Source organism: Zea mays, chromosome 3 (assembly GCF_902167145.1).
Source record: "Zea mays cultivar B73 chromosome 3, Zm-B73-REFERENCE-NAM-5.0, whole genome shotgun sequence".
NCBI classification, from domain to species: domain Eukaryota; kingdom Viridiplantae; phylum Streptophyta; class Magnoliopsida; order Poales; family Poaceae; genus Zea; species Zea mays.
Window position 1 is genome coordinate 27,812,387 of NC_050098.1, and position 19,245 is coordinate 27,831,631.

Below are 19,245 nucleotides of genomic sequence, written 5' to 3' on the forward strand. Positions count from 1 at the left end.
CTGATCCTCATCAGGACGGCACAGGTGCTGTTCCTCTTGCATCATCTTATGATTCAAAATCGAAGCTTCCATGGAAAATTTTGTTTCCGGGACCAAAATCATTACCGAAGAAAATATGATTCTTTTGAAGGACGAGTTTATGATTTTAAGGACATATCTAGTGTACATAGAAGCTTAGTGTATATGGCGCACATATTAAATCATCACTATTTATCTCACATCTAACATCTATTTTTGATCATTGTAATTTATAAATAACATCTTTCACTATTACACCCAACCATGCCGAAAGGTGTGCTTAACAAAATATATCAAGCAACTAGAGACATTAGATATATGATGAGTGATAATGATTTAATATGTGTACCATATGCATTAGATATGTTCTCTATGATTTTAGGTGCTCCTAGTTTGGACTTTAGAGCAGTTCCTTGATCTAAGGATGATGTTCTACTGATAACTAGAGAAACTTCAGTTTCTGCAGCTATATACCTCCAACGCTAGGTGCACAGCCTCACAGGCGTCTTCTTCAAGTCGCCGCAGCTTAAGATGCGACACCCACGGTCGCTCATGGAGCTGATAGGGCAGTCGTCCAACGTGGTGCTCGACACCAGCCTCCAGCGCTGTACAGCCTCGCTGGCGCCTGCTGTCCGTTTTGTGATTTTCACTTTATAGAAAAAGAAAAAGCGAGTAAGCAGGCCAGAGGGTGGGCCGCATCAAGGCCTGCTGGCTGAGTAGCCCACCAGGCTGCATATTTCCTAGGGCTCGTCGAGGAGCCCGGTGGCTAAAGAGCAGATAGCAGAGGATGCACGTAGGATGCGGTTGGCGGCGCTGGATGGATCGACGATTCGTTCGTCGCTCGTCTGAGTTCTACGCCGCCCCTGCGCAACTTCCTAGCGCTCATCTCCTTAAGATGGGCGAGCTCTCCCCTGGCTTCGAACAGGTTCATTCTGCTGTTCTTCCTCTCTGTATTTGCTACTCCGGTGAGAACTGGAACTACCAGCACTTCGTTCTCTGGTATTCTGGTGACGATTCTTGCTGGGAGTGGTTCAAAGTAGGAGGAAGTGGTGCTGTGCTTGCACAGCGTGTTTTCCTGTGCTCTGTTGCTGGAATCGTGCATCCGTGTGGTGCTGCGGTTCTTCTCTGATCTCTGTCCACCGTGGCCTGGTGCTTGGGCTCCCTGCTGCGCGGTGTTCGGCTTCTCGGGCTGGTGCTGTGGACGTCTCCCTCGGCTCCGGCAGCGGCTCTAGTATCTCCGTCAATCTTCCGTCGTGTAGGCCCGGACGTGGGCGGCAGAATTGGTTTTCTGGGACAGAACCTTGTGTTCGCTGAGCTGGTCTTCCCACGTAGACAATCTACGTGCTGTGAGTTATTCGTTGCCTCACTTTATTTACTGTTTAATTTTTGTACAATCTGCTAGTATTAAATACTTGGGTGTGATTGCACTGTTGTGGGCGGATTTAATTGCTCGATGATGATAGCGGTGTAGTGAGACAACGTGACAGTCTGGGTTTTAGTGTATTATCATTTTCAGCATTGATATTATTTGTGCCTAATTAAATCTCTCTTTGTTGAGGCTGTTTACTTGTGTTAAATTCTGTTAATTTATTTAATACACAACTCCTTACTATCAGTATTTATATTTGATTATTAGGCTTATTACATCTGATCTAAAACCCTTATTTGGTAAGATAGGACTGTCACGTTAGTCGAGAATCTCTGATCACCTTTTAGCGTTGGAGGGTTGTTTATTACAGCAACCCGCTACTTTGAGAGCAATAATTTAAGATAAACAATTATGTTTATTTCTTTAATCTGCCTTCTTCATCTGCAAGCCATGTTTAATTATAAAATGGACCTGAGATGCTATTTTACATGTTTACATGTTCTCAAATTGCTACTGTTCATTGCTGCAATAATTATATATGGCATTTATCTGAGTTATATGCTTGTTTTATTCGGAATTAGAATATTTAATCTATTTAAATATGTAGAAAGCATGTCACTTATTTCTCTAAATTTACAACAATCCAGAAAACCAATCCGTATAATGGTCTCCAGTTCTGATGTCATTAAGCCTGAAGCGTTCGACGGCGCAAGCTTTAAGCGCTGGCAGATTAAGACTCGCATGTGGCTCACTGACCTAAAATTATTTTGGGTGGTGACGTCGGCTGTTCCCCAGGCTGCATCAGATGATTCTGATGATGCAGCGAAGGCCGCCGCACTAGCGGAGAAGGCCAAGTGGGACGAAGCCAATGAGGCATGCTTGTCTCGTCTGCTGAACGTCTTGTCGAACCGCTTATTTGACGTGTACTCTGGTTTTACCTCCGCTAAGGGTCTATGGACTGAACTTGAGAACGAGTTCTCTGAAGTTGACAATGGCAATGAGTCATTCACAACGGAAAACTACCTCAACTATAAAATGGCTGAGGGAAGGTCTGTTATGGAGCAGCTACAGGAGATTCAACTCCTTGTTAGGGACTTGGTCCAATATGGTTGTGTCCTACCAGACAGTTTTCAGGTGAATGCAATACTGGCAAAGCTCCCGCCTTCTTGGCGAGACTTTGTGACTTCACGCCGCCACATGAAGAAGCAAATGACTCTCACCGAGTTGTCAGCTGCGATAAATGTGGAAGAGCGTGCAAGGTCCAGTAACAAGCCATCCCAGCAACTTCAGGCTCACGTTGTTGAGAAGGGTGGAGATAGAAAATTCCAGAAGAAGAAGAACTCTCCACAGAAGAATATGAACCAACCTAAGTCCAAAAAGATGAAGAAGAAAAAGGAGGACTTTATCTGCTACGTTTGTGGTGTCTCCGGGCATACAGCTCGGAGATGCAAACTTAGGAAGGGAAAAGGTCCTCCACCTCAGCGCAAAGAAGGGAACGTGGTGGTTAACTCCACCCCAGGGTATGCACTTCAGGTCTTTATGGCAAGTCCATCAGATGACTGGTGGATGGATTTCGGTGCTACTGTTCATATTTGTGCTGATCGATCCATGTTCTCTTCATTCCAGGGATACAACAGCGCACCAGTCTTGATGGGAAATGGTGTTCCGGCAGCAGTTCGAGGTACTGGACAGGTCCACCTGAAGTTAACTTCAGGAAAGACGCTCGTGCTGAACCTCATTTGCCCTCGATGAGCCGGAACCTCTATGTGCCCTCGATGAGCCCTCGATGAGCCGGAACCTCATTTCAGTGTCGCTGCTATGTCGACAGGGTCTCAAATTAGTGTTTGAGTCTAATAAAGTGGTCCTGTCTAAGTTTGGTACTTTTGTTGGAAAGTCATATGAGTCAGACGGTTTGTTCCGTCTTTCTGTTTTGAATAATCATTCTTCCTACCATGTTAATGTGGTCTGTAATAACGATTCCATTAATAATATATGGCATTCCCGTTTGTGTCATGTGAATTTTGAGGCCATTAAGAGATTAAGTGACATGTCTTTAATTCCTGAATATAAACATGTTAAAGGTGTAAAATGTGGTATTTGTGTGCAAGCTAAGCAGCCTAGAAAACCGTTTCATACGGTTGAAGGCAGAAGTACCACTCCTTTAGAACTAATTCATTCAGATATCTGTGAGATGAATGGTATAATCACAAAATGCGGTAAAAGATACTTTCTTACCTTGATAGATGATGCTACCAGGTTCTGTTATATTTACTTACTCAGAACTAAAGATGAGGCACTAGAACACTTTAAGATCTATAAGACTGAAGTTGAAAACCAGTTAGACAAGAAAATTAAAAGGCTACGGTCTGATAGAGGAGGTGAATACCTTTCCAACCTTTTTGATGAGTACTGCAAAGAGTGTGGAATCATTCATGAAACCACCGCTCCATATTCACCTCAGTCAAATGGGGTAGCTGAAAGGAAGAACCGATCAGTGTGTGACTTAGCAAATGCTTTGTTGCAAAGTTCGGGGATGCCTAACATCTGGTGGGGCGAGGCAGTACTCACGGTGTGCTATGTCCTGAACAGGGTGCCGCCTCGCAACCGTGAGGCCACGCCCTATGAAGGATTTAAAGGAAGGAAGCCAGATCTTTCGCATCTTCGAACTTGGGGCTGCCTTGCAAAGGTGAATGTCCCGTTGCCGAAGAAGAGAAAGCTAGGCCCTAAGACCGTATACTGTGTCTTCCTGGGTTATGCACATAACAGTGCAGCTTATAGATTTCTAGTGGTCCATTCCGAGACAAGCGAAATCGCTGTAAATGTAATAATGGAGTCTCGGGATGTGACATTCTTTGAAAGCATCTTCCCTATGCGGGGTAAGGAAGTAGTAGCCCCAGATGGTCCATCTCGGACATATTCTCTGCCCTCGAGTGTCCATGACCAGACTCCAGATTTGGAGTTAAGGAGGAGTAAGAGACAAAGGACTGAAAAGTCTCTGGGTGATGATTATATTATTTATCTAGTGGATGAAGAACCACGCTCCCTCACAGAGGCATATACATCTCCAGATGCAGAGTACTGGAGGGAGGCTGTCCGTAGCGAGATGGATTCAATCATCTCAAACGGAACTTGGGAGATATCTGATCTCCCAGCTGGTTGCAAGCCTGTGGGCTGCAAATGGATCTTTAGGAGGAAGAGGAGACCCGATGGTACTATTGAAAAGTACAAGGCCCGTCTTGTGGCTAAGGGTTTTACTCAAAAGAAAGAGGAGGATTATTTTGATACTTATTCTCCGGTGGCTCGATTGCCCACAATCCGTGTGCTTTTAGCGCTGGCAGCTGCTTATAAACTTCTTGTCCATCAAATGGACGTAAAGACAGCGTTTCTAAATGGAGAGCTGGAAGAGGAAATTTATATGCAACAACCAGAAGGATTTGTGGTTAAAGGTCAAGAGAGCAAAGTGTGTCGCTTGATTAAATCCTTATACGGTCTTAAACAAGCTCCCAGACAATGGCATGAGAAGTTTAATAATACTCTGACCACTGCCGGGTTTTGTGTAAACGAAGCCGACAAGTGTGTGTATTATCGCTTCTCTGGGGGCAAAGGTGTCATCATGTGTTTATACGTTGATGACATATTGATATTTGGGACCGATTTGGAGGCTATCATGGAGACAAAATTATTCCTCTCCAAGAACTTTGATATGAAGGACTTGGGTGAAGCTGATGTTATACTGAACATCAAGCTGATAAAGGGTGAGGATGGGATTACTTTGTCACAATCCCATTATGTGGAAAAGGTCCTGACTCGCTTTGGACATATGGACTGTAAACCAGTCACCACGCCCAATGATCCATCCTACACGCTCAGTAAATATGAAGGCGAGCCTGTGAACCAGCTACTATATTCGCAGATCATCGGATCTCTCATGTACCTGAGCAGTGCAACTAGACCAGATATCTCATATGCAGTATGCAGACTGGCTCGTTATTCGGCCAGTCCAGGAGATAGACACTGGGTAGCCTTGTACAGAGTGCTTCGGTATTTGAAGGGAGCGATGAATCTTGGTATTAAATATACCGGATTTCCGTCAGTACTTGAAGGATTCAGTGATGCAAACTGGATCTCTGACTCAGATCAAATGAAGTCTACAAGTGGCTATGTGTTCACTTTAGCTGGTGGGGCCGTGTCATGGAGATCGTCTAAACAATCAGTGTCGACACGTTCCACCAAGGAGGCTGAATTAGTTGCACTTGATTCAGCAGCATTGGAGGCTGAATGGTTGAGAGACCTATTGTCAGACCTTCCAATGCTAGCAAAGCCGATACCGGCTGTCCTAGTATACTGTGACAACACTTCTGTGTTCCTAAAAGTGAACAGTAGAAAGGACAACCAAAAATCCTCGAGGCATATCAGAAGACGACTTGATTCATGTCGGCATGCTAGAGAGACGGGTGTAATAACCGTAGATTACATCAAGTCTGAAAGGAACCTTGCTGATCCTTTCACCAAAGGGCTGGCTCAAAAGCCAATCCAAGCAGCGTGCATGGGAATGGGACTCGTACCCTGTTAGCGGTTTCAACTGCGGATAACTGTCCTGTGTGACCAGAGATCCCGAGATCCAGGCTCCAGGAAACGAAGCACTGTGGAACCAAGAGCACAAAAGATAAAGAGTCTCATGAGCTGCTGTGCTCTGACTGTATGGCAGGTTGAGCGATATGCTCTTAATGAAGTCAATGCTATAAGCAGGGAAATTGTCCTACAGAATTTCCTTAACGATTTCACCTATATGAGCTGACTGTGGGGTCGCAGTCCAGGAGAGAATGGGGTTTTCTCTCTAGTGAGCTCATGAATAGATATTAAAGGGCATGACCGTAACGCCCTGCCCCGTAAGAGAAACAGATAATCTGCCTAGTACTATGTGCCTTTTGTGCGAAGATTCTCACACTAGGGTTTGTGGATCAAGGCGTAGTCCTCCGCTTACTCGTGCAGGGTTGGAGTACACTGGGATAGGCTTTGGTTCAAACCTAACAAGTACCTCTACCGAAAAGTAGTATATAAACAGTACAGGAGCTCAATGACATTGATCAGAAAATAAGAGTGAAAATGGTGGGAATTGTTGTCCGTTTTGTGATTTTCACTTTATAGAAAAATAAAAAGGGAGTAAGCAGGCCAGAGGGTGGGCCGCATCAAGGCCTGCTGGCTGAGTAGCCCACCAGGCTGCATATTTCCTAGGGCTCATCGAGGAGCCTGGTGGCTAAAGAGCAGATAGCAGAGGACGCACGTAGGATGCGGTTGGCGGCGGCGCTGGATGGATCGACGATTCGTTCGTCGCTCGTCCGAGTTCTACGCCGCCCCTGCGCAACTTCCTAGCGCTCATCTCCTTAAGATGGGCGGGCTCTTGAGAGCACCTAGAGGGGGGGTGAATAGGTGATCCTGTGAAACTTAAAAACTTAAGCCACAAAACTTTGATTAATCGTTAGCACAATAATTGCCAAGTGGCTAGAGAGGAGTCAAAATACAATAACCACAAGAAATCAAACACAGAGATGGCACGGTGGTTATCCCGTGGTTCGGCCAAGTACAAAACTTGCCTACTCCATGTTGTGGCGTCCCAACGGACGAGAGTTGCACTCAACTCCTCTCAAGTGATCCAGTGATCAACTTGAATACCACGGTGTTCTTCTTTACTTTGATCTTTTCCCGTTTGCGAGGAATCTCCACAACTTGGAGTCTCTCGCCCTTACAATTGAATTTCACAAAGAAGTACGGAGTAAGGGAGGGAAGCAACACACACAAATCCACAGCAAAATGCGCACACACACGGCCAAGAATCGAGCTCAAAAGACTATCTCAAAGTTCTCACTAGAACGGAGCTCGAATCACTGAGAATGACAAATGAATGCGCAAAGACTGAGTGTGGATGATCAAGAATGCTCTTAGGTTGCTTGGGTATCTCCTCCATGCGCCTAGGGGTCCCTTTTATAGCCCCAAGGCAGCTAGGAGCCATTGAGAGCAAATCTGGAAGGCCAATCTAGCCTTCTGTCGTCGGGTGCACCGGACAGTCCGGTGCACACCGGACACTGTCAGGTGCCCGATTTCCTTCCTAAAATGGCGCAGCCGACCGTTGCAGATCTGGGAGCCGTTGGCGCACCGGACATGTCCGGTGCACACCGGACAGTCCGGTGCCCCCTTCCGACCGTTGTCCCGGCCACGTGTCGCGCGCAGATTCCGCAGCCGACCGTTGGCCCGGCCGACCGTTGGCTCACCGGACAGTCCGGTGCACACCGGACAGTCCGGTGAATTTTAGCCGTACGCCGTCGGCGAATTCCCGAGAGCGGCCACTTCACGCCGAGTCAGCCTGGCGCACCGGACACTGTCCGGTGCACCACCGGACAGTCCGGTGTGCCAGACTGAGCTGAGTCTTGGCTGTACACAGCCAAGTCTTTTTCACCTCTTTTCTTTTCTTCTTCTTTCTGTTTCTAACACTTAGACATGTATATTAGTATACAAAACCAATGTACTAAGGCTTAGAAACATACCTTTACTCTTGATTTGCACTTTGTCCATCCATGAGCATAAATTCACATTTAAGCACTTGTGTTGGCACTCAATCACCAAAATACTTAGAAATGGCCCAAGGGCACATTTCCCTTTCAATCTCACCCTTTTTGGTGATTTATGCCAACACAACATAAAGCAACTAGAACAAGTGCAATATCACTTCAAATAAAACTCAAATTTATTTTGATTCAATTTTGGCATATATGGATCATCCTTTGCCACCACTTGGTTTGTTTTTGCAAATCAAACTCAAATCTCTATCTCTAAGTCAAACACACATGTTGAAGCATAAAGAGAGTCATTCCAAAAGAGATTGATCAAAGATTTCAAAAACTCCCCTTTTTCCCATAATCAACATTTTCTCCCCACAAGAAGCCAACTTTTTGACAAGAGAGACAATAAAAGAGTTTTGACAAACCAAAAGCTCTATTCTACTATTTTCAAAATCTCTCAAGTGGTAGCTGATCCATTTATTGCTTTGGCCTTTATTTTCTCCCCCTTTGGCATCAAGCACCAAAACGGGATTAATATTGGCCCTAGAACCCCATTGCCTCACCAAATTCTTCAATAAGAATACAAAGGCAATAAGAGGACATGAGATGAACTTGGAATAAGTTACCCTCTCATCGGAGTGCAGTGGAAGTCTTTCATGGTCCAAGTCCACCTTTTCCCTTTCAAACCTCCATTGAGACTAAAATAAGCAAACTCAAGCACATGGTTAGTCTCAAAGGGTCAAGTTGTAACACATCTCCCCCTAAACATGTGCATCACTTTGCAACGGACTTGTGAGGTCCGGGGAGTGTTTGTACAACTTGATCACCATAAATAAGCAACAAAATGCATAAGGAATATGATCAAAGGCATAAACACATGTATGCTATAAATCAATCCAGGTTCCGCGAATCTAAGACATTTAGCTCACTACGCAACCTGCAAAAGGTCTTCTCATCTAGAGGCTTGGTAAAGATATCGGCTAGCTGGTTCTCGGTGCTAACATGAAACACTTCGATATCTCCCTTTTGCTGGTGGTCTCTCAAAAAGTGATGCCGGATGTCTATGTGCTTTGTGCGGCTGTGCTCAATAGGATTTTCCACCATGCAGATAGCACTCTCATTATCACATAGGAGTGGGACTTTGCGCAGATTGTAGCCAAAGTCCCTGAGGGTTTGCCTCATCCAAAGTAGTTGCGCGCAACACTGTCCTGCGGCAACATACTCAGCCTCAGCGGTGGATAGGGCAACGGAGGTTTGTTTCTTAGAATTCCATGACACCAGGGACCTTCCTAAGAATTGGCACGTCCCCGATGTACTCTTCCTATCGACCTTACATCCAGCATAGTCGGAGTCTGAATATCCTATCAAGTCAAAGGTAGACCCCTTTGGATACCAGAGCCCGAAGCAAGGCGTAGCAACTAAATATCTAAGGATTCGCTTTACTGCCACTAAGTGACACTCCTTAGGATCGGATTGAAATCTAGCACACATGCATACGCTAAGCATAATATCCGGTCTACTAGCACACAAGTAAAGTAACGACCCTATCATTGACCGGTATGCCTTTTGATCAACAGACTTACCTCCTTTGTTGAGATCAGTGTGTCCGTCGGTCCCCATCGGAGTCTTTGCGGGCTTGGCGTCCTTCATCCCAAACCGCTTCAGCAGGTCTTGCGTGTACTTCGTTTGAGAGATGAAGGTGCCGTCCTTGAGTTGCTTCACTTGGAACCCAAGGAAGTAGTTCAACTCGCCCATCATTGACATCTCGAATTTCTGCGTCATCACCCTGCTAAACTCTTCACAAGACTTTTTATTAGTAGAACCAAATATTATGTCATCGACATAAATTTGGCACACAAACAAATCACCATCACATGTCTTTGTAAAAAGAGTTGGATCGGCTTTCCCAACCTTGAAAGCATTAGCAATTAAAAAGTCTCTAAGGCATTCATACCATGCTCTTGGGGCTTGCTTAAGTCCATAGAGCGCCTTAGAGAGCTTACACACGTGGTCGGGGTACCGTTCATCCTCGAAGCCAGGGGGTTGTTCTACGTACACCTCCTCCTTGATTGGCCCGTTGAGGAAAGCGCTCTTCACATCCATTTGGAACAACCTGAAAGAATGGTGAGCGGCATATGCTAGCAAGATACGAATGGACTCTAGCCTAGCCACAGGAGCAAAAGTCTCCTCAAAGTCCAAACCTGCGACTTGGGCATAACCTTTTGCCACAAGTCGAGCCTTGTTCCTTGTCACCACTCCGTGCTCGTCTTGTTTGTTGCGGAACACCCACTTGGTTCCCACAACATTTTGCTTAGGACGAGGCACCAGCGCCCAAACTTCATTCCTCTTGAAGTTGTTGAGCTCCTCTTGCATGGCCAACACCCAGTCCGGATCTAGCAAGGCCTCTTCTACCCTGAAAGGCTCAATAGAAGAGACAAAGGAGTAATGTTCACAAAAATTAACTAATCGAGACCGAGTAGTTACTCCCTTGCTAATGTCACCCAGAATTTGGTCGACGGGATGATCCCTTTGAATCATCGCTCGAACTTGGGTTGGAGGTGCCGGTTCCGCTTCTTCCTCCATCACATGATCATCTTATGCTCCCCCTTGATCACACGCCTCCTGTTAATGAACATGTTCATCGTCTTGAGTTGGGGGATGCACCATAGTTGAGGAAGACGGTTGATCTTGCTCCAATTGTTCCCGAGGCCGTACATCTCCAATCGTCATGGTGCGTATCGCGGCCGTTGGAACATCTTCTTCATCTACATCATCAAGATCAACAACTTGCTCTCTCGGAGAGCCATTAGTTTCATCAAATACAACGTCGCTAGAGACTTCAACCAATCCTGATGATTTGTTGAAGACCCTATACGCCTTTGTATTTGAATCATAACCTAACAAAAACCCTTCTACAGCTTTGGGAGCAAATTTAGAATTTCTACCCTTCTTCACTAGAATGTAGCACTTGCTCCCAAATACACGAAATTAAGATACATTGGGTTTGTTACCAGTTAGTAGCTCATACGAAGTCTTTTTGAGGAGGCGATGAAGGTAGACCCTGTTGATGGCGTGGCAAGCCGTGTTCACGGCTTCCGACCAAAAACGCTCGGGGGTCTTGAATTCTCCAAGCATCGTCCTCGCCATATCGATTAGCGTCCTGTTCTTCCTCTCTACCACACCATTTTGCTGAGGTGTGTAGGGAGCAGAGAACTCGTGCTTGATCCCTTCCTCCTCAAGGAACTCCTCCACTTGAAGGTTCTTGAACTCGGACCCGTTGTCACTCCTTATCTTCTTCACCTTGAGCTCAAACTCATTTTGAGCTCTCCTGAGGAAGCGCTTGAGGGTCCCTTGGGTTTCAGACTTATCCTGCAAAAAGAACACCCAAGTGAAGCGGGAAAAGTAATCAACAATAACTAAGCCGTACTTACTTCCCCCTATGCTTAGATAGGCGACGGGTCCGAAAAGGTCCATATGTAGCAGCTCCAGGGGCCTTGATGTGGTCATCACATTCTTGCTGTGATGTGCTCCTCCCACCTGTTTACCTGCTTGACATGCTGCACAAGGTCTATCTTTTTTGAATTGCACGTTAGTTAAACCTATCACGTGTTCTCCCTTTAGAAGCTTGTGAAGGCTCTTCATCCCCACATGTGCTAAGCGGCGATGCCACAGCCAGCCCATGCTAGTCTTAGCTATTAAGCATGCATCTAGACCGGCCTCTTCTTTTGCAAAATCAACTAAATAAAGTTTGCCGTCTAATACACCCTTAAAAGCTAGTGAACCATCACTTCTTCTAAAGACAGACACATCTATATTTGTAAATAGACAGTTATATCCCATATTGCATAATTGACTAACCGATAGCAAATTATATCCAAGAGACTCTACTAAAAACACATTAGAGATAGAGTGCTCATTAGAGATTGCAATTTTACCTAACCCTTTTACCTTGCCTTGATTCCCATCACCGAATATAATTGAATCTTGGGAATCCTTATTCTTGACGTAGGAGGTGAACATCTTCTTCTCCCCCGTCATATGGTTTGTGCATCCGCTGTCGATAATCCAGCTTGAACCCCCGGATGCATAAACCTGCAAGGCAAATTTAGGCTTGGGTCTTAGGTACCCAACTCATGTTGGGTCCTACAAGGTTAGTGCAAATATCCTTAGGGACCCAAATGCAAGTTTTGTCTCCCTTGCATTTTGCCCCTAACTTCCTAGCAACTATTTTCCTATCCTTTCTACAAATAGCAAAGGAAGCATTTAAGGCACAATAAATTGTAGAAGGTTCATTCACTACTTTCCTAGGAGTATGAATAATATTCTTTCTAGGCACATGATGAATAGCATTTCTCCTAGACATATTTCTACCATGCATATAGGAAGAACTAGAATCAAACATGGCATGGGAGTCAAAATCATCATAAGCATTATAACTCCTATAAACATTTCTAGTTTGTCTCCTATCATGATACATAAATGCATGGTTCCTTTTAGTACTACTAGCCATAGGAGCCTTCCCTTTCTCCTTGGCGGAGATGGGAGCCTTATGGCTTGTTAAGTTCTTGGCTTCCCTCTTGAAGCCAAGTCCATCCTTAATTGAGGGGTGTCTACCAATCGTGTAGGCATCCCTTGCAAATTTTAGCTTATCGAAATCATTCTTGCTAGTCTTAAGTTGAGCATTAAGACTAGCCAATTCATCATTAAGCTTGGAAATTGAAACTAGATGTTCACTACAAGCATCAATGTCAAAATCTTTACATCTAGTACAAATTATAGCATGTTCTACACAAGAATTAGATTTATTTGCTACTTCTAATTTGGCATTTAAATCATTGTTGACACCTTGTAAAGTAGAAATGGTTTCATGACAAGTAGATAATTCACCAGAGAGCATTTCATTCCTTTTAATTTCCAGAGCAAGAGAATTTTGTGCACTAACAAATTTATCATGCTCCTCATATAAAAGATCTTCTTGTTTTTCTAGTAATCTATTCTTGTCATTCAAGGCATCAATGAGTTCATTTATCTTATCTATCTTAGATCTATCTAAGCCCTTGAATAAGCATGAATAGTCTATGTCATCATCATCACTAGACTCATTATCACTAGAGGAAGCATAAGTGGAGTTTCGAGTACTCACCTTCTTCTCCCTTGCCATCAGGCATGTGTGACACTCGTTGGGGAAGAGGGACGACTTGTTGAAGGCGGTGGCGACGAGTCCTTCATTGTCGGAGTCGGAAGAGGAGCAGTCCGAGTCCCACTCCTTGCCTAGATGCGCCTCGCCCTTTGCCTTCTTATAGTTCTTCTTCTTCTCCCTCTTGTTCCCTTGATCCTGATCACTATCATTGTCGGGACAGTTAGCAATAAAATGACCAAGCTTACCACATTTGAAGCATGAGTGCTTCCCCTTTGTATTGGTCTTGCTTGGCTGCCCCTTGCGGCCTTTTAGTGCCGTCTTGAATCTCTTGATGATGAGAGCCATCTCTTCATCATTAAGTCCGGCCGCCTCAATTTGTGCCACCTTGCTAGGTAGCATCTCCTTGCTTCTTGTTGCCTTGAGAGCAAGAGGTTGAGGCTCATTGATTGGACCGTTTAGAGCGTCGTCGACGTATCTCTCCTCCTTGATCATCATCCGCCCGCTTACGAATTTTCCGAGTACCTCCTCGGGCGTCATCATTGTGTACCTGGGATTCTCACGAATATTGTTTACGAGATGAGGATCAAGAACGGTAAAGGACCTTAGCATTAGGTGGACGACGTCGTGGTCCGTCCATCGCGTGCTTCCGTAGCTCCTTATTTTGTTGATGAGGGTCTTGAGCCGGTTGTAAGTTTGGGTTGGCTCCTCTCCTCTTATCATTGCGAATCGTCCAAGCTCGCCCTCCACCAACTCCATTTTAGTGAGCATGGTGATGTCGTTCCCCTCGTGAGAGATCTTGAGGGTGTCCCATATCTGCTTGGCGTTGTCCAGGCCGCTCACCTTATTGTACTCTTCCCTGCACAAAGATGCTAATAGAACAGTAGTAGCTTGTGCATTTCTATGGATTTGTTCATTTATAAGCACAGGGCTATCCGAGCTATCAAATTTCATTCCATTCTCTACAATCTCCCATATGCTTGGATGGAGAGAGAATAAGTGACTACACATTTTGTGACTCCAAAATCCGTAGTCTTCCCCATCGAAGTGTGGAGGTTTGCCAAGAGGAATGGAAAGCAAATGCGAATTCGAACTATGTGGAATACGAGAATAATCAAATGAAAAGTTCGAATTGACCGTCTTCCTGTAGTCGTTGTCGTCGTCCTTTTGGGAAGAAGTAGACTCATCGCTATCGTCGTAGTAGATGATCTCCTTGATGCGCCTTGTCTTCTTCTTCTTCCCATCTTTGCGCTTGTGGCCCGAGCCCGAGTCAGTAGGCTTGTCATCCTTCGGCTCGTTGACGAAGGACTCCTTCTCCTTGTCGTTGATCACGATTCCCTTCCCCTTAGGATCCATCTCTTCGGGCGATTGGTCCCTTCTTGAAGAGAACGACTCTGATACCAATTGAGAGCACCTAGAGGGGGGGGGTGAATAGGTGATCCTGTGAAACTTAAAAACTTAAGCCACAAAACTTTGATTAATCGTTAGCACAATAATTGCCAAGTGGCTAGAGAGGAGTCAAAATACAATAACCACAAGAAATCAAACACAGAGATGGCACGGTGGTTATCCCGTGGTTCGGCCAAGTACAAAACTTGCCTACTCCACGTTGTGGCGTCCCAACGGACGAGAGTTGCACTCAACTCCTCTCAAGTGATCCAGTGATCAACTTGAATACCACGGTGTTCTTCTTTACTATGATCTTTTCCCGTTTGCGAGGAATCTCCACAACTTGGAGTCTCTCGCCCTTACAATTGAATTTCACAAAGAAGTACGGAGTAAGGGAGGGAAGCAACACACACAAATCCACAGCAAAATGCGCACACACACGGCCAAGAATCGAGCTCAAAAGACTATCTCAAAGTTCTCACTAGAACGGAGCTCGAATAACTGAGAATGACAAACGAATGCGCAAAGACTGAGTGTGGATGATCAAGAATGCTCTTAGGTTGCTTGGGTATCTCCTCCATGCTCCTAGGGGTCCCTTTTATAGCCCCAAGGCAGCTAGGAGCCGTTGAGAGCAAATCTGGAAGGCCAATCTTGCCTTCTGTCGTCGGGTGCACCGGACAGTCCGGTGCACACCGGACACTGTCCGGTGCCCGATTTCCTTCCTAAAATGGCGCAGCCGACCGTTGCAGATCTGGGAGCCGTTGGCGCACCGGACATGTCCGGTGCACACCGGACAGTCCGGTGCCCCCTTCCGACCGTTGTCCCGGCCACGTGTCGCGCGCAGATTCCGCAGCCGACCGTTGGCCCGGCCGACCGTTGGCTCACCGGACAGTCCGGTGCACACCGGACAGTCCGGTGAATTTTAGCCGTACGCCGTCGGCGAATTCCCGAGAGCGGCCACTTCACGCCGAGTCAGCCTGGCGCACCGGACACTGTCCGGTGCACCACCGGACAGTCCTGTGTGCCAGACTGAGCTGAGTCTTGGCTGTACACAGCCAAGTCTTTTTCACCTCTTTTCTTTTCTTCTTCTTTCTGTTTCTAACACTTAGACATGTATATTAGTATACAAAACCAATGTACTAAGGCTTAGAAACATACCTTTACTCTTGATTTGCACTTTGTCCATCCATGAGCATAAATTCACATTTAAGCACTTGTGTTGGCACTCAATCACCAAAATACTTAGAAATGGCCCAAGGGCACATTTCCCTTTTAGCTCTCCCCTGGCTTCGTACAGGTTCATTCTGTTGTTCTTCCTCTCTGTATTTGCTACTCCGGTGAGAACTGGAACTACCAGCACTTCGTTCTCTGGTATTCTGGTGACGATTCTTGCTGGGAGTGGTTCAAAGTAGGAGGAAGTGGTGCTGTGCTTGCACAGCGTGTTTTCCTGTGCTCTGTTGCTGGAATCGTGCATCCGTGTGGTGCTGCGGTTCTTCTCTGATCTCTGTCCACCGTGGCCTGGTGCTTGGGCTCCCTGCTGCGCGGTGTTCGGCTTCTCGGGCTGGTGCCGTGGACGTCTCCCTCGGCTCCGGCAGCGGCTCTAGTATCTCCGTCAATCTTCCGTCGTGCAGGCCCGGACGTGGGCGGCGGAATTGGTTTTCTGGGACAGAACCTTGTGTTCGCTGAGCTGGTCTTCCCACGTAGACAATCTACGTGTTGTGAGTTATTCGTTGCCTCACTTTATTTACTGTTTAATTTTTGTGCAATCTGCTATTAAATACTTGGGTGTGATTGCACTGTTGTGGGCGGATTTAATTGCTCGATGATGATAGCGGTGTAGTGAGACAACGTGACAGTCTGGGTTTTAGTGTATTATCATTTTCAGCATTGATATTATTTGTGCCTAATTAAATCTCTCTTTGTTGAGGTTGTTTACCTGTGTTAAATTCTGTTAATTTATTTAATACACAACTCCTTACTATCAGTATTTATATTTGATTATTAGGCTTATTACATCTGATCTAAAACCCTTATTTGGTAAGATAGGACTGTCACGTTAGTCGAGGATCTCTGATCACCTTTTAGCGTTGGAGGGCTGTTTATTACAGCAACCCGCTACTTTGAGAGCAATAATTTAAGATAAACAATTATGTTTATTTCTTTAATCTGCCTTCTTCATCTGCAAGCCATGTTTAATTATAAAATGGACCTGAGATGCTATTTTACATGTTTACATGTTCTCAAATTGCTACTGTTCATTGCTGCAATAATTATATATGGCATTTATCTGAGTTATATGCTTGTTTTGTTCGGAATTAGAATATTAAATCTATTTAAATATGTAGAAAGCATGTCACTTATTTCTCTAAATTTACAACAGCGCCTTCTTCAAGTCGCCACAGCTCAAGACGCGGACCACCACCACGGACATGCAGTGCCATGTCGGCCGCGCTATGGACGGACGTGTGGAGCAGGCGCCATCGGAGCTTGAGCGACAGCGGCGATGCGTCCGAGCATGTCGAGTCCATAGGTAATGCGACGCGACCTGAGCACTGTTGCCTTCCTCTTACCATAAAATATAACTAGATAGGTGTCCATGTGTTGCGACGTAACACAAATTGACGAGCTTAGGACCCTGACGACGAATGACGAGAGTACAATGGTGATGGGAACCTCATGAATAACAGTGCCATGTTGTACAAGAGCGTGAGCCTGAGCACGCCACCACTCAACGCCATGAGTTCATCGTCCTATTGTGGGGCTGCCATTGCCACGAGCTCCATATTTAAAATGGGTTGTTCAGATCATAGTAACTAAAACAATGGTGTGCCAAGTCTTTTGCTGCTACGCTCAAAGACTCAGACAATATTGACAAATCATATATCCTTATTTAATTGCCTCATTCTTGATAGACCCACACATGAATAGAAGAGCAGAAAAAACATCAAGCAAGCATATCAAGGATATAATATTTTTTAGACAAAATACATAGTATGTTTTGTGTAGCAGTTCTAGGCATGCCAAATATAGTGGTAATGCATAGCAAGTCTAGGCATGCCTATCGAAGTCCTGTAAACAATACCCATTTTTCACATGTTTTGTCGAATACATGTAGTGTCTTCTAATGCGGCTATAATGGTCCCATTGGGGCACCATATCACTGATAACTTGCAATCCAAATAGCGGGGGCAAAAATTCAGCAAACGCAGCATATGCATACTTTGGCCATCAGTCCAAAGCACACAGGTTAAATTGTTCCAAACTCAGAAGAGTTGACTTACAAATTTTGAAAACAGCAAACAGTGGTACCATATTGCTACAGTAGCATCTCTTATTCTACTTATCGTCCATGGACAACTAAGTTTTGTGGGACACACAATGCTATTACATGACATATAAGGTTATCTAGTTTAGGTAAATCTCTTCACATTTAGTGTGAATCACGTTCTTAACACAATCAAAAGCACATACTTTGGGTTGGTGTAGGAGAACCCCTCGCAATTGAGCATGTTATCTTCGTTGCAAGAGGGTCCCATGCCTTGCCTTCAGTGTTGTTGCAATGCCAATTCGTATTTGGATAAATAGCAGTATTTGTTGAAGAATCACCAGTACCCTTTGTCACTTGATTCCTTGGAACCGCACTCAGCCCTTGACCCAATTGTCTGGCCAACAATGAAAGCTGCTATGGAGAATGCCACTGCAATCCTGGCCTTCTGGACATCACAACAAACTTGAAGTTTCAGAACTATGAAGGAACAATTGAAGTTTCAGAACTCTGTACTCACAGTTGCAAAATGTTCTGAGTAGTCTAAGAAGGAAAGTTGCCTGACAACTAGTTATAAGAAAAATCTCTACATAAAAGATAAAAGGAAAATGTTATAGATAAAAGCCTCCCTGCTTTTATTGCATAAATAAAATTGGACTTCAATGACTTACAAATTTTAAAGATAAGTTCCAATGTAGAATTTAGCAGGCTTCCTAAAAGACATACCAAGAAATCTGGTAGGAAAAATTGCTAGCATTAGCAACATGAACAATGACTATCTTCAAAATGAAGAAATATTGAAGACGGTAAAAACTATACAAGAAGTCAAGCTCTTCCTAGTTTTGCAGATCATCCCCTTTAGCTATGTGTACAAACATTTAATTTCAAACCGCTAACCACATGATACACCTAAATATGCACTCCTATTTCTTTACAAAATGGAGCATCCATCAACATATATTTACTTCATGGGACACAAACACGGTAATCCATGATGTGCTCACTCCGGTGTTTACTCACTGCTAGTTGATATCATTACTGTATCTAAGAATCATTCACTCCCGATCACTACAAAAGTGAGAGATTTCTTGACTCTAGTTGTGTATATTCAGATAAGCAAGTAATAGAACCTATAAGACTATAACAACAACTCCAACAAAAATGAAAAAAAATCATTCACCAAGAATTCAAGTCAATTCATTTTTTCCTTAATTTTTCCTGTTGTAAAAAAAGTTGGAGCCCAGGAACAACCAACAAATGAATCTTTAGAAAACATAGACACTCACAGTTGCAAAAGTATGTTAGCAGAAAACCAATCTTCAGTCAATAGAGATGTTGTTTTGATTAATAAATTGATTCATTTTGAGCTAAGTTTCCCTTGTCCAGCTTGACCTCAAAAGCAAAACCAGTTTGTATAGCTGCAACAATTATCTTGTGTATGGAAACATCTAATAGATGATCCTTTCCAACCACATCTGTTCTCACTTGAGCAGATGGCTTATTACTATGC

General features: G+C 44.6%; 1 long non-coding RNA gene across 1 annotated transcript; it reads left to right on the plus strand.

The window, feature by feature from the left end:
* Positions 1-776: 776 nt before the first annotated feature.
* On the plus strand, positions 777-17,202 carry LOC103649882 (uncharacterized). Its single transcript, XR_563780.2, has 2 exons — positions 777-1,364; positions 16,851-17,202. It is a non-coding gene; the product is annotated as an uncharacterized lncRNA (long non-coding RNA).
* Positions 17,203-19,245: the final 2,043 nt, after the last annotated feature.